Raw genomic sequence first — 15,748 nt, 5'->3', positions numbered from 1 at the left:
CAAAAGCAAAGAGGCAAGGCAGGAGGGAAAACTGGATGAATGCATATGGGGAATCCGAGGAGGAAAGGGAGAGAGTGCTGATACAACACAAGGATTGCTTCCAATGTCACAAAACAATTTGTGTATAAATTTTTGAATGGAAAACTAATTTGTGCTGTAGAATTAAAAAAAAAAAGTTATCACTAGAGGGTCAGCGAAAATGGGAGAAACCCTCAATAAAATGGGTTGACACAATAGCTGCAACAGTGGACTCAAACATACCAACAATCATGAAGATGGCGCAGGACCAGGCGATGTCTCGTTCTGTTATACGTAAGGTTGCTGTAAGTTGGAGCTGCCCCGGTGGCAACTAACAACGACATACTTAGCCTAGTCTCAGAAGTGAAATGGAGAGAAGACAGGTAGGCAGGAGATTGGCACTATTATATAGCTTACTACAGTTAATCCTCAGGTAAAATGAAAAGAAAATATAAATAAATCTAATAATTATAAATAATGAAGGTCACCTCAGTACTCTGACCCATTAACCTACTTATATGCTACCAGGGTGTACCCCTGCTACAGTCTTAAAATTCTATTCAGGACAACACATGTCAGGTGAGCGTCTGGTCTCTCCAGGTCTGTCTCCCCAAGTAGGTGTGATCTTCCTGTTTACAAAACAACTCTTGGCTTTTGCCAGTCCTTGGCTACAAAACATGGATTAGCTGTCAGTTAAAACAGTTGTAAAACCAGTTGTCATTGAGTTGACCCAGACTCACAGTGATCCCATGTGTGTCAGAGTAGAACTGTGCTCCACAAGGTTTTCAATGACGGATTGTCAGAAGTAGATCACCAGACCTTTCTTCCCAGGTGCCTCTGGGTGGACCACCCAGGAACTCTGTTGCCAGTTAGCCCTGGATAAATCCTAACACATATGTACAAGGAAATGCACACAAAGATGTTCGCAGCAGCATTGTTTATAAGAGTGAAAAATGAAAAACAATTTAAGCGCCTACTGGTAGGTGATCGACTAAATAAAACCACCTCTTCAAATAATGGGAAACACTACAGCAATCCAAAGGAATGGGACAGGACTCTCTTATCGATAGTAATGACTCTCAAGATATACTTGAATGAAAAAATAAGCAGACTGCAGACAGATTTGCTATATGATAACACTTACATAAACTCCATACCAACAAATACTATATAATCTAAAGGTTTACATACACGTGTGTGCCGGTATAAACACACATATGCACAGATAAAGGTTGCCATCAAGTGGACTCTGATTCATGGTGACCCCGTGTGTTTCAGAGTAGAACTGTGCTCCATAGGGTTTTCAATGGCTCATTTTTTGGAAGTAGATGACCTGGCCTTTCTTCCAAGGCACCCCTGGGTAGGTTCAAACCGTCAACCTTTGTTTTAGCAGCTGAGCACGTTAACCAGCTATAACGCCCAGGAACAGGAACTCTAAATATATACAGTACATAGCACTATAAAAAATAAAAAAAGCTCAGTGAGAATACATATGATTATAACAGCAGGTTACTCTGGAAACTTTTGCTTTAGCTATTAGGTTCTAAATTTTTAAAAAGAGAATAGGTCCAGGTATTACTTGTGTAATTAAATTAATTTTTAAAAGTTAAAAAAAAAAAAAAAGAATCAGCCATTCTGTCTTGGTTTACCCATTTTTGAAGTAGGTGTATACTATAATATCAGGTGCCCTTTTCTACCCTACAGAAAGATAATGCTCTATGAGAAAGCAGATACACAGCGCACTCAATAAACTCAACAGGTTATTAGGATGTAAAACAGAATAATGATCACTTGGGTTCCTTTTGAAATCCAAATTGTGGCTCAAGAAAGGGTCTGGGGACTGAATTTTTCAACAACCTCCCCCCTTGTCTTCCTGACCTTTTCCTGCTTCAAAATCTTAGCTGCTCTTCTCACCTCATAAAGTCAAGCTCTCTTTTTAAGCTCAATTTTTTTTGGTGAAGCCTTCTATGATTGTTCATTAATTCCACAAACATTTTTTGAGTACCTCTTGTGTGTCTGGAACTAGGACCGCAGCCATAAGCAACACAGACCCCACCCTCAAAGAGCTCCAAGGCTGGTGGTGGAGGTGGAAACGTAACCTCACGATTCCAATCCAGGGTGATGTGAGAGCACAGAGGAGCTCCTAGCCTCGGGCTTGTGGAGAGCTTCCTGGAACAGGAGGTGAGGTGGAAGTCAGGGTCTGCAAATTCCAATGCCTTCAGCCATCAATTTATCAAGTACAACTGAATAAGGGGCTTTTGGATTGGAAGACAAAGAGTGCCCTACTGTCCAACGAGAGAGCCTCTGCTCAGCTTTGCTCTATTGTGGCATTGTGGAACACAAGTTTGCTTTGCCCAATCTTCTGATTTTCCAAGGTCACAAGAATTGTGTGTGTGTGTGTGTGTGTGTGTGTGAAATCTCCCAGTTTTTAAATGCTGGCAACTCATATTTTTTTGTAACAGAGTGGTTCACAAAAACACACGTATACACTGGGTGCGTCCTACAGGGCCCATTTTGCAACTTCTGGTCTAAGGAAAAGTTAGCCAGGTGAGGAAGTGAACAAGCAAGGAAATGGCAGATTCAAAGCCCAGGGGATGATAGGGAGCATCCACAGTGATCCTCACGTGGATTTTTATTCATTCAGCAAACATTTACTCAACCCTGCTATGTGTCAACCACTGTTTCAGATGGCCGGAGTGTGAGGTGGGGGGAGGTAGGTGTGTGTGTGGTGTATGGTGTGTGTGTGTGGCATGTGGTGGTATTTGTGAAGTGTGTGCATGTGGTGTGGGATATGTCTGTGTGGTGTGCTTGAAGAAGAGTGTGTGTGGTTATGTTGTGTGTATATGTGTGTGGTGAGGTATCTGATTTGTGTACGTGTGTGAGGTAGGGGTGTGTGGTGATGTATGTGTGTAAATATGGAGTGCATGTGTGTGTGCTGAGTGTGGCATGTGTGTGCTAGTATGTATGAGGTGTGTATGTGGTGTGTGTGTGTGTGTGGCATCTGGTATGTGTGAGATGTGTGTGGTGGCTTGTGTGAAGTATGGTTTTATGATGTGTGTGTAGTTTATGGTATGTGTGTGACATGTGTAGTGGTATTTGTGAGTTGTGGTGTGTATGTATATGATATCTGGTGTGCATGTGACGTTTATGGTGGCTTACGTGAGGTATGTGTATATGGTGCATGTTGTGTGGTACGTATGTCTTATGGTGTGTGTGTGGTGTGTATGGTGTATGTGAGGTGTGTGTATGTGGTATATGGTGTGTGGGGGGTATCTGGTGTGTGTGTGATGTGTGTGGTGTGTGTGAAGTGTGTGAGGTGTATGAGGTATGTGAGGTGTATAGTGTGTGAGGTGTGTGTGAAGTGTATAGTGTGTGTGAGGTGTATGTGAAATGTATAGTGTGTGTAAGGTGTATAGTGTGCATGAGGTGTGTGTGAAGTGCATGGTTTGTGTGAGGTGTACAGCGTGTGTGAGGTGTATAGCGTGTGTGAGGTGTACAGCGTGTGTGAGGTGTACAGCGTGAGGTGTATAGCGTGTGTGAGGTGTATAGCGTGTGTGAGGTGTATAGCGTGTGTGAGGTGTGTACGGTGTGTGAGGTGTATGGTGTATGGTGTGTGAGGTGTGTGAGGTGTACGGTGTGTGCGAGGTGTGCGTGTGAGATGTCCGGTGTGCATGCGGTGTGTGTGAGATGGTATAGTGTGCGTGCGTGCGTGCGTGCGTGTGTGTGAGAGACGTCCTTCCCTTCCAGCGCGACCCTGCCCATCTTACCTCCGAGGACTCTCTGGCCCTGCGGCCTCTCCTCAGCAAGGCCCCCAGGCAGGACGGCTTCTGCTGTGGAAGCGAGTCCGCCCGGCCGTCTGTCTGTCTGTGAAGGGCACTGGACGGCCGGACGCGAGAAGCCCAGAAACGACGAGAGGACTGGTAGGGGCCACGCCGTGGGGCGCGAAACCCCGGGCGCTGTCACTTGTGCAGGCTCGCTGAAGCACGTGGAAAAGCCAAAAAGTTCCTCCGTGCCAGTCGGGACTTCCCTCTTTCGCGCCAGCGCAGCCCTGTCAGCGGAACTCGTGCGGACGCTGCCACCTGGTGGCGCATAGGGACACTGCCGTAGAGCGCCGGGGTGCGCTCTCTGGCGGTCCGGCTGGAAACGCTTCCGGCCGGGCTCTCGCGGCGGTTCGCGCCTTCCGGGGAGCCCGGAGTCGCATCGGCACCTGTGTGGACAGAGTCCAGAGCAGGTGAGCAGGCTTGTGTCCGCAGGGACGCATCGATGGGGTGCGCGCTGTGTGCCGGCCCGTGAGCCCAGGCCGTGGGTCTGACGCGTAGGTTCAGAGACAGGCTCGTTCTGGAGCAGCCAAGCGCCCTGGAGACAAGGTTCGGTCCCGCCGCTCTCTGCCTCAGTTTCCCCATCTTAAGATGGATGAGTGCCTCCAAGGGGTATTGTGAGGATGAAATTAGACAGTGCACATAAAACCTCTTAGTGATAACTAAATTTCAAAAAAAAAAACAAAATAAACCCAAAAAAAGTTGCCGTGGAGTCCACCCCGATTCGTGACTACTCCAATTTATGATGACCGTGGCTTGTGACGACCCTGGCTCGTGAGGACCTCGACTCCTGGCACCCTCACGAGTGTCAGAGTAGAGCTGTGCTCCACAGGGTTTTCAATGGCTGATTTTTCGGAAATAGATTGCCAGGCCTTTCTTCTGAGGCACCTCCAGGTGGACTCGAACCACCAACCTTTAGCTTAGCAGCCAAGCATATTAAGTGTTTGCACCACCCATGGGGCCTCAATGCATTTCAGTCACTATTACTCTTCAGAGCAACTCTATAAGTAGTCACTATTATGCCTCTGGAGCCCTGGTGGCCCAGTGGTCAAGAGCTCGGCTGCTAACCAAAAGGTCAGCAGTTTGAATCCACCTGCTGCTCCTTGGAAACCCTATGGGGCAGTTCTACTCTGTCCTATAGGGTCACTATGAGTCGGAATGGACTAGATGGCAACAGGTTTAGGTTTTATTATGCCTCCATTTTACAGAGGAGGAAACAGGAGTCTGACAGAGTTGGGTGAAGGCAGAGTCAGGATGAGAGCCCAGGATGGGCTGACAACAGAGGCTGTTTCTCCAAGAGCAATCTCCGTTTTCCTTTGTCAGGCTCACATCCAATATTGTTCTTTCAGCTGCAGTTCTGCTATCTTCCCTGTGCTGCCCATGCTGGCATTTGGCACTAGAATGAAAAGCCTGTGAGGGGTGGGGGTCTTGTCCCGTGGTTTGCTAGAAAGTGTTTAATAACAGGCTTTCTGGGGCTCACAGTGTGAAGGCTTCCGTGGGAAACCACTGTGCGTTTAGACTGCCTGGTTCCGTGTCTGCTCTGCCACTGACTTTGGGACCTTGGCAATGTATTAATCTCTTTGTGCCCCAGTTTTCTCATCTATAAAGTGGGGGTAAGAGTATTGCTACCCACCTCATAGGGCTGATGTGAGGGGTAAGTGAGTTAATCCAAGAAAAGTGTTTAAAATGCAGCTTGGTGCATAGTAAGTGCTCAGTAGGTGTTAGCTGTTACAACTTTTATTGTAAAGGAGTCAGTGCGTTCTTTTTTTTTTTTTTTTTAACACTTAGGTAAGATTCACCTAACATAAAATTAACCATTTTAAAGTGAAAATTTCAGTGGCATTTAGTACACTCTCAATGTTGTGCAACCCTGCCACTATTTAGTTCTAAAATATTTGCATCATCCCAAAACATTGTGAAGAATGGGAATTCCAGAACACTTAATTGTGCTCACCGGGAACGTGTACATAGATCAAGAGGCAGTCATTCAAACAGAACAAGGGGATACTTGTGATTTAAAGTCAGGAAAGGTGTGCGTCAGGGTTGCATCCTTGCACCATACTTATTCAATCTGTATGCTGAGCAAATAATCTGAGAAGCTGGACTATATGAAGAAGAATGGGGCGTCAGGATTGGAGGAAGACTCATTAACAACCTGTGATATATAGATGACACAACTTTGCTTGCTGAAAGTGAAGAGACCTTGAAGCACTTACTGATGAAGATCAAAGACCACAGCCTTCAGTATGGATTACACCTCAACATAAAGAAAACACAAATCCTCACAACTGGACCAATAAGCAACACCATGATAAATGGAGAAAAGATGGAAGTTGTCAAGGATTGCATTTTACTTGGATCCATGGAAGCAGCAGTCAGGAAATCAAATGACATATTGCATTGGGCAAATCTGCTGCAAAAGACCTCTTTCAAGTGTTAAAAAGCAAAGATGTCACTTTGAGGACTAAAGTGTGCCTGATCCAAGCCATGGTATTTTCAGTGACCTCATATGCATGTGAAAGCTGGACGATGAATAAGGAAGACCGAAGAAGAACTGATGCCTTTGAATTATGGTGTTGGCGAAGAATAGTGAATATACCATGGACTACAAGAACAAACAAATCTGTCTTGGAAGAAGTACAGCTAGAATGTTCCATAGATGCTAGGATGGCGAGACTTCATCTCATGTACTTTGGACATGTTATCAGGAGGGACCAGTTCCTGGAGAAGGACTTCATGCTTGGTAAAGTGGAGGGTCAGCGAAAAAGAGGAAGGAAGACCCTCAACAAGATGGGTTGACACAGTGGCTGAAACAATGGGCTTAAGCATAACAATGATTGTGAGGATGGCACAGGAGTGCAGTGTTTTGTTCTGTTGCACATGGGGTCGTTATGAGTTGAAACCAACTCTACAGCACCTAACAACAACAACAAGAAGGTTCACATAACATAAAGTTAACCATTTTAAAGTGAAAAATTCAGTGGCATTTAGTACATTGTCAGTGTTGTACAATCATTGCCACGATCTAGTTCTAAAACATTTGCCTCACCCCAAAAGGAAGCCCTGTACCCAATAAGCAGTCACTCTCCCCTCCTCCTCCCCATCGCCACTGAATACCACAAATCTGCATGATGTCTCTGGATTTACCTATCTGGGACATTTCATGTGGATTGAATCATATAATATGTGGCCTTTTTGTCTGGCTTCTTTTACTGAGCATGATGTTTTTGAGGTTCATCCACATTGTAACATGTATCAGTACTTCATTCCCTTTTTATGGCTGAATAATTTTCTGTTTTATGGATGTACCACATTTTGTTTATCCTTTCATCCATTGATGGATTTTTGGGCTGTTTGTACCTTTTGACTAATGTGACTAATACTGCAATGAACATTGTTGTACATGTAGCTGCTTTGTGTTCCTGCCTTCACCTTTTCTGGGTACATACCTAGGAGTGGTATTTCTATGTTTAACTTTTTGAGGAACTGCCTGTGGGGATATATGCCATTTAAACATGGCTGCACTATTGACAACTGCAGCCCCCACAGGCCTCTATGCTGCACAGCGTGTTGAGACCTGGTTCCAACATGTCGAGACTTGTCCGGATGTGTTTTCCCAAACCTATTGTCCCTTTACTGATTGACTTGTTTACCTGAATTCCTTCTCCCTTGCCCACTCCCAAAGCCCATTGTTTTGTTAATTGCTTTTTCGCTTGCTGTATTGACTATAAAATAAACTCCTGTGACTGAAGTGGGGGTCGACTCCTCAGAGTGACCCTCCTGGCCCCACTTCTCTGTAAGAGTTGTGCAGTTGGTTACTGTCTTCGCCATCCCGATTACCGTCGCTGCTGTGACAACTGCCCAACAGTTTTCCACAGTAGCTGTACTGTTTTACACTCCTACCAGCAATGGATAAGGGTTCCTATTTTCCACATCCTCGCCAACACTTGTTACTTTACTTTTCAGTTATTTTTATTATTATCACCATCCTAGTGGGTAAGAAGTGGTATCTCATCATGGTTTTGATTTGCATTTGGCCCATGACTAATGATGTTGAGCATCTCTTTGTGTGCTTGTTGACCGTTTGTGTATTTTCTTTGGAGACAAGTCTGTTCTGGGCCTTTGCCCATTTTTAGTTGGGTTGTTGGTCTTCTCGTTCAGTGTGTTCTCACTGAGTAAATAACAGCTTTGTTGTGTTCTACATCCACCACCCTCTTGGCGTTTCCCCACAGCTCTTCAGGCTGTGAACCCCAGGTCCTTGGCCTTCCCTCATTCAATCATGACCCAAACCTCCTCTGTCCCTCCCAACCATGTACCCTGCAATGTCCTGGACTCTATGACCTTCCTGGGACAGGGAGTCGGTGGTGGTGTCATTAACCTCGCTGTGTCTCATTCCCCCAATCTGAGAGACCATCTAATGACACCTTTCTTTCAAGCCAGTTATTATCATGGATCACATTAAGTCCAAGGTGGGGTCTGAAGGGTCCAGTTCTGAGGGCCCGTCACCCTCCCTACCGGGCCAGGGCAGAGGGATTCTGGCTGCTTCTCTTTGTTCCCTTCTTCACCTGGGAAGGTGTCTTAGCTCCTAGTGCTGCTGTGACACAGATGTTGCAAGTGGGTGGCTTTAAAGAACAGAACCTTATTTCCTCACAGCTCTGGAGGGTAAAAGTCCACATCAGGGTCTCAGCTGTGTCGAGCCCTGCCTCGTGGGTAGCCCCAATTCTCGGTTCCTTGGCCATCCTCACATAGTGTCTGTCTTCCCCGTGTGTGCATATCTCTGTGTCTAATCTGCTCTTTTATAACTCAGAAGTGATTAGATTTAGAACCCACCCTACTCAGGTATGACCTAATTAACATAACAAAGAAAACCCTATTTCCAAAGAGGATCACATCCGCGGGTACAGGATTTAGAATTCCAACACATAATGTGGGGGGACATAATTCAAACCATACCAGAAGGTCAACATCTAGTATACTGCACACATGAAAGTCAGCATTTTCACCACTTCTGAAGCACCTCTTGTAACTTTTAATGTCTTTTCAACTTAAAAAAAAGGAAGAATTATCTGGGAATTCTGGAAGATCACGTCTTGCTTTGCAGCAATGGTCTGATTGAATGAGGAACCATCAGATAACCACTGTGGGTGCTGGAGAAGAAGTTCACAGCAACCGAATTAGATAAGGATTTAAACAAGAGCAATGGGGGATCTCAGCTCCCGGGGCCTCCTGGTCTACGGAGGTGAGTGGGGCCCCCTGGCCTACAGCGGTGGGTGGGACGTGGCTAACGTGTAACTCCTGGTCTACAGCGGTGGGTGGGGCCCGGCTAACATGTAACACACAAATAATCCTAACATGAGAAAGACTGAGACATGTTATAAAGAAGGTATGAACTGTTTTTCAATTATTTCCAGCTGGAGACTTTGAGAATAATTTTTAATTAATTTAAGCTGAAATAAAATGATAAATTCTAACTTGGTATAAATAAAACATTTTACTGGAAGTTATAAATTTCAACTCACCTACTTTTAAAATTTTTCAATATTTTTGGACTACTTTATGTTCTGGAAAAAGACATGAAAACATAAAATCATGCATATGGAGTGGCATGTTTTCTTTTTGCTTCAGGCAAAATTATGGCACTGAGGTCACAAGTCAATGCTTCATGGACTTGTTCAATAAAGGAGAAAATTCTTTGTTCCTTACATAACTCAACTTTCAATGACAAGACCCAGAAAAAGTATATAAAACCAAAAACCAAACGTGTTGCAGTTGAGTCGATTCCAACTCGTAGCGACCCTATAGGACAGAGTAGAACTGCCCCATAGGGTTTCCAAGGAGCGGCTGGTGGATTTGAACTACTGACCTTTTGGTTAGCAGCCGAGCTCTTAACCACGGCTCCACCAGGGCTCCAGAAGAAGTATGTATTTACATTAAATTTTACTGATAAGCAAATATTTACTAGGCTTCCTTTTCAATGTCCTTAAAATGAGTTTTTGTTTTTGAAATGCTTATGCCAACAGCTTCTAATTCTCTCATGTGAGTAAAACCTTGCGTCCAACAGTTTAATCTTAATTTTAATCAAGGTTGGACCAAAAATATTTGTGGCATATGATAATCTATTTTCTTGTTGCCAGTAAAATGTAACTGATGATCAGAGTTGATGTTTTGAGGACTGCCACTAGGGGGCAGCATCACCTACTGTTTTGCGAACTTGGTGCTTGACCTGTGTAATAAGATGTGTTGGATACAGGGACACGGATGGAAAAAGTCCTGCCATTTTTCAGTTGGTGGTGGACTGAAATATAGTTCTATTACCCTGTTCTTTCAAAGCCTGTAGCATGAAGCTTGAACCTATTATTTCAGTTATTATTGTAGCATTTATCCTCTTGCTTGTGAACCATGCGTTCTGATAGTCATAAATTTAAATCCAGAATGTTCAGGGTGTACCCTAATCTCTCTCTCTGATTGGTTGTCTGGATTATCATCCATTATTTTCCTGTAAAAGATATGGAAAGGATGTGAAACCTGCTGCTTTGCTCTAATATATTTGTTGCGGACACCACTCTGGATAGACACTGTGATCAGTTGATTTTTTTTTTTTCCACTGACCAGTTGATTTTTGCTTTAGATTCTAAGCCTTCTGTTGCAATATGGACACAATGGGTTTGTGACTGGGGGGGTACAGTAGCTTTCTTTGCCTCCAGACTAAGAAAGACTAGGGAGAAAGGCCTGGTGATCTACTTCTGAAAATTAGCCAAAGAAAACGATATGGATCACAACAGAATATTATCTGATATTGTTATGGATTGAATTGTGTCCCCCCAAAATAATGTGTGTCAACTTGACTAGTCCATGATTCCCAAGACTGTGTGATTGTCTACCGTTTTGTCATCTGATATGATTTCCCTATGTCTTGTAAATCCTACCTCTATGGTGTTAAATGAGGTGGGATTATGGGCAGTTATATTAATGAGGAAAGACTCAATCTACAAGATTAGGTTGTGTTTTAAGTCGATCTCTTTTGAGATATAGAAGAGAGAAGCAAGCAGAGAGACAGGGGACCTCATACCACCAAGAAAGTAGTGCCAGGAGAAGAGTGCATCCTTTGGACCCAGGGTCCCTGTGCTGAGAAGCTCCTAGACCCAGGGGGAGATTGAAGACAAGGACCTTCCCCCAGAGCCAGTAGAGACAGAAAGCCTTCTCCTGGAGCTAGCACCCTGAATTTGGACTTCTAGCCTCCTACACTGTGAGAGAATAAATTTCTCTTTGTTAAAGCCATCCACTTGTGGTATTTCTGTTATAGCAGCGCTAGATGATTAAGACAGATACAGTGCTGGAAGATAAACCCCCTAGGTTGGAAGGCACTGCAATAGTTGCAACAATGGAGTCAAACATGCCAATGATCATGAAGGTGACACAGGACCGGGCAACGTTTTGTTTTGTACGTGGGGTTGCCATACGGGCTGAAGCCACAGCAACTAACAACAATATTGAATTTGTACGTCTGTCAGAATTACTTTTGCTCTGTTGTCTGTTACTTATAACTCCCAGAGTTGTAACAGTGCAAAGACAAGGAAAGACCAGAATCAGACCACCTGGAGGGGTGTCTTCTAGACGACGTATAGTGTTCCACTGAAGCACGTGTTTGTTTTTCTACCCCTGGCCGTTGTTGTTGTTAGTGGCCTTCAATCTGTTCTAACTCACGGTGACCCCATGTGTGCGGAGTAGAACTGCTCCATAGGGTTTTCAAGGCTGTGACCCTTTGGAAGAAGATCACCAGGCCTGTCTTCCAAAGCACCTCTGGGTGGGTTCGAACAGCCAACCATTTGGTTAGTAGTTGAGTGTTTAACTGCTTTGTGCCACCCAGGGAGGGACTCCTATCCCTGGCTGTTAGACAGTTACTATTAAAGAATGAATCCATGTAAAGTGCTTAGAAAAGTCGGACTCTACTTCCCTGTAACAAAATTGCTGAGCACAGTGCTGGCCTCCAGGAGGCACTAGGAAATGAGGAAGGAATGCACAGACAAATGAGGAAAGGAATGGGCAGCATCCTGACTTCCTGCTGGAAGCTCATGTTGACTTCTACGTGAGCAGTTAGCTGTTCCTAAGCCGAATAAAGTCATCTCCAAAGGACCAAGGGAATTTGTCCATGTTCCCACAGAGCCTAGGAATTTAGAGGAAGAACAGTATGAGTTTTATTGGAAATATCCTGGAGATGGTTAAGATGGACGAGCATTCCTGGTTGGTGCCTGGAGCCCTTTTACTTGCTTTTTCAGTATCTGCTGGTCTGCAGTACACTACCAAGGGAGAAAATGAACAGCTGTAAGCAAGTTTCAGAGTGTATCCACTGTCAGTTGCTCCTTAGATGGTGACTTGCCTTTTGAGGCTGTGTGCCAAATTATACTGATTTTATTAAGTTAACTTTAATGATGTATAATTGGTATACAATAAATTGAGCCATTTTAGGTACAATTCTATGAGTTTTGATTAACGTATACACTTGAGTAAGCCATCAGAACTATCAAGATATAGAATGATATTTCCATCACCCCCTAAAAGTTCTCATGTCCCTTCCCTAGTCAACCGCACCCCCAACTGTGGGTCCCCACTGATCTGTTTTTTTGTGACTATAGATTAGATTTGTCTTATGCACTTGGCTGCTAACCAAAAGGTTGGAGTTTCGAGTCCATCCAGAGGCACCTGGGAAGAAAGGCCTGGTGATCTTCTGAAAAATCAGCCATTGAAAACCCTACGGAGCACAGTTCTACTGTGTCACACATGGGGTCTCCATGACTCAGAGTCAACTCTGGTTAGTGGTTCAAAAATTTCATATGCACAGAATCATACAGTATGTGCTCTTTTTTTTTTTTTTTTTTGGGTCTGGCATCTTTTGCCCAGAATCATGTTTTTGAGCTTAAATCATGTTGGTGCACGTAACTTCTTTCTTTCTTTGAGCTGGCCCAAAGCAGACAACTTTGGCATAGCTTTTTCTCCCACTTACGAGGTCACTTGAAGGTGTAAGTTGATGGGTCAGATGCTAATTCCATTGCAGACCCGCTGCAGGAAGCATCCCTCCCTTGGCCAAACCCATGAACCTGAAACTATGGGGTAAGCAACCGCATAGAAAACTTCTCGACTGGGGCTGAACGTCTGTATCTCATGGCCCCATTTTTTCGGAAAATGTATTCAAGGAGCATTGATTCCAGCAGTTATGCTAATTCCTGCACATTTTACTGCAGGCCTGAACCAAGCATAAAATAGATTGACAGATATAGGGAAAACAAAACCCCATATTTTACACGCTAACGACACTATTTCACTCCCTGTCAGCATCATGGGCTGATGAATTGCCCTGGTATTTCTGAACTTTGCCGTTCTCCCCAGCCCCAGAGATGAAGCATTGCAGGAATGATGATAAGTGTCCCCAACCCAGCCCATTTAATCTCCCTAAATTACTCTCTGTTCATTTTTCTTTCAGATGGGTTATTTAATGAGGGCTGTATTTCCAGGTCTCCGGCTGGACAATGACAGCTAGAGGCCAAGCTGTTTGAGGTAAGTTACGGGCAGTCCCCGGATTACGAACTAGTTCTGTTCCTAAGTCTGTCTTTACGTCGAATTTGTATGTGAATCAGAGCAGTTAGGTACAGTTTGTATCTAACATCAGTTAGTCAAACGTTTGTCTTAGTGTATTGTATATAGTGTGTCTTTCTATGCATAAAAAACATTAAAGAAACGCTTTCAGATACACTAAAACATCTTTAACGTATTAATACTGTAATAATAACGTTTCAAGCGTGCGTTGCGAAGTAGTGTCCATTTGTTATTACAAACCATTAGATGTAACCTTGAATTTTTAATGTAACAGGATTTATGGGGGTTGATTTGTAACTACAGGTTGTACGTAAATCAGATGTTCATAACCTGGGGACTGCCTGCATAAGAGGCTTAGGGGAGTTGATCTGAAACCTCAACTTCTTGTAGGGTGATTTTAGGCTCCTGGCCACAGACTGCTGAATTAAGCAATAAATATTTATCCAGCGCCAGTTATTTGTGAGCCCTGGGGCGATGTGCCTCAGAAGAAAGGCCTGACAGTCTCCTTCTGAAAAGTAAGCCATTGAGAACCCTATGGAGCACAGTTCTACTCTGCTCTGACACACATGGGGTTGCTGTGACTGGCAGCTGGTTTGGTGTTTTGCTCTGGGCCACGTGCTGAGCTTCCAGAATGTTTCACCCTTGGAGAACCGGAAGGGTAGTTGTCATAGTTGTTAGTTGCCGTCAAGTTGATTCCGACTCACGGTGACCCCATGTGTGCAGCGTAGAACTGCTCTATAGGGTTTTCAAGGCTGGGACCTCTCAGAAGCAGGTTGCCAGGCTAGTCTTCCCAGGCCCCTGTGCTTGGGTTCAAACCGCCAACCTTCTGGCTAGTAATCAAGCGCTTAACCATTTGCACCACCCAACCCTGGTGGCTCAGTGATTAAGAACTACCGCTGCTAACCAAAAGGTTGGTAGTTCGAATCCATCAGCCACTCATTGGAAATCCTATGGGGCAGTTCGACTCTGTCCTGTAGGGTCGCTATAAGCCGGAATTGACTTGACGGCAATGGTTTTGATTTTTTTTGGTTATGCCCATAGGGGCCCCAAGGCCTTGTTCTAACTGGGCGATCTTGTACCCCCTTCCCTGGGTTCAAGTTACCACATTACCCAATTCTAGCCCGATTTCAGTGTCTGCAGTATCTACCCTCTCGATCCAGGTTGTTTCAGCACTAAATTGGATGCAGCTAATCTATTTACTGTTGGATCTTGCTCGGAGCCTTCTCACATCTTCCTGTCTGGCTCTTGCTGTTCCTCACCGTTGAGTCAGCTTCGACTCATGGCGACGCTGTGTCCTGCGCCAGCTACGTGACTGTTGGTACGTTTGAGCCCATCGTTTTGGCCGTTGTGTCAATCCATCTCGTGGATCTTTCCTGTTCGGTAGGAATCTATTTCTCTCTCTTCTTATCCCTGTCAGGGCACGCCCCGTCCTCCCTGCCCATCTCCCACGTTGTTTGCAGCGGACTCTGTTCCTAAAGCAGGGAGCCCTTGACTTCACAGAGACTCACTCCACCCTCTACAGCCATCTGGGGAGAAAGAAGCACCAAAGGCCTGTGGAGGGTGGACTGGATTTAGGGAAGGGGAAAACATGAAAAGTATATGTAAGGAGAGCAAGCACAAATTATTATCTCAAAAACAATCACGTCCTCTACAAGTGGGAACATTTCTCTGGCCAGGACGAAATTATTTCAAGTTCATTGCATATTTTAATCCAAAATATTTTCAGTCTCTGAGCCCTCCCTGCCAGTATGACCTGTGCTTCTACTTTTCAAGAGTAGAAGAAACATAATATTCTGCAGAAGAATGTCCCCATTCATAGATCAGCAGCCACTTTATCTTTTTCATCCCAACCAAGAACAAATAATTAAAAACAGAACATTAAAATAATGTATCATTCCTAATTCCCTAATCTATCCATCTCTGTCCCTGCTAGAGCAACCATTCTGGAAAGAAAATCTGATATGTGTCCTATGCAGCACCTTGGCAAGGTCCCCGTACCCCTGTTGATCTGAGCTAGGGTTTTTTGAACTTGGCATGTCGACATTTGGGTCGGATAATTCTTTGTTTAGGGGATGTCCTGTGCATTGTAGGGCATTTAGCAGCATCCCTGACTTCCACCCACTAGATGCCAGGATCACACCCCACTCCGTTGTGACGACCAAAAATATCTCCAGACATTGCCCAATGTCGCCAGAAGCAAAACAGGTAAAATTACCCACCGCTGAGAACTACCAATCTCAACCCTACTCAGTTCTCCAGCTTCATTCTTTCAGTCCTGTACACACCTTGTTAGCTTAGTGTACCTTACCCCGCCTCACCCC

Source organism: Trichechus manatus, unplaced genomic scaffold (genome assembly GCF_000243295.1).
Source record: "Trichechus manatus latirostris isolate Lorelei unplaced genomic scaffold, TriManLat1.0 scaffold00131, whole genome shotgun sequence".
Lineage (NCBI taxonomy): Eukaryota > Metazoa > Chordata > Mammalia > Sirenia > Trichechidae > Trichechus > Trichechus manatus.
The sequence above is the reverse complement of the archived record's forward strand: the minus strand, read 5'-3'. Positions refer to the sequence as shown.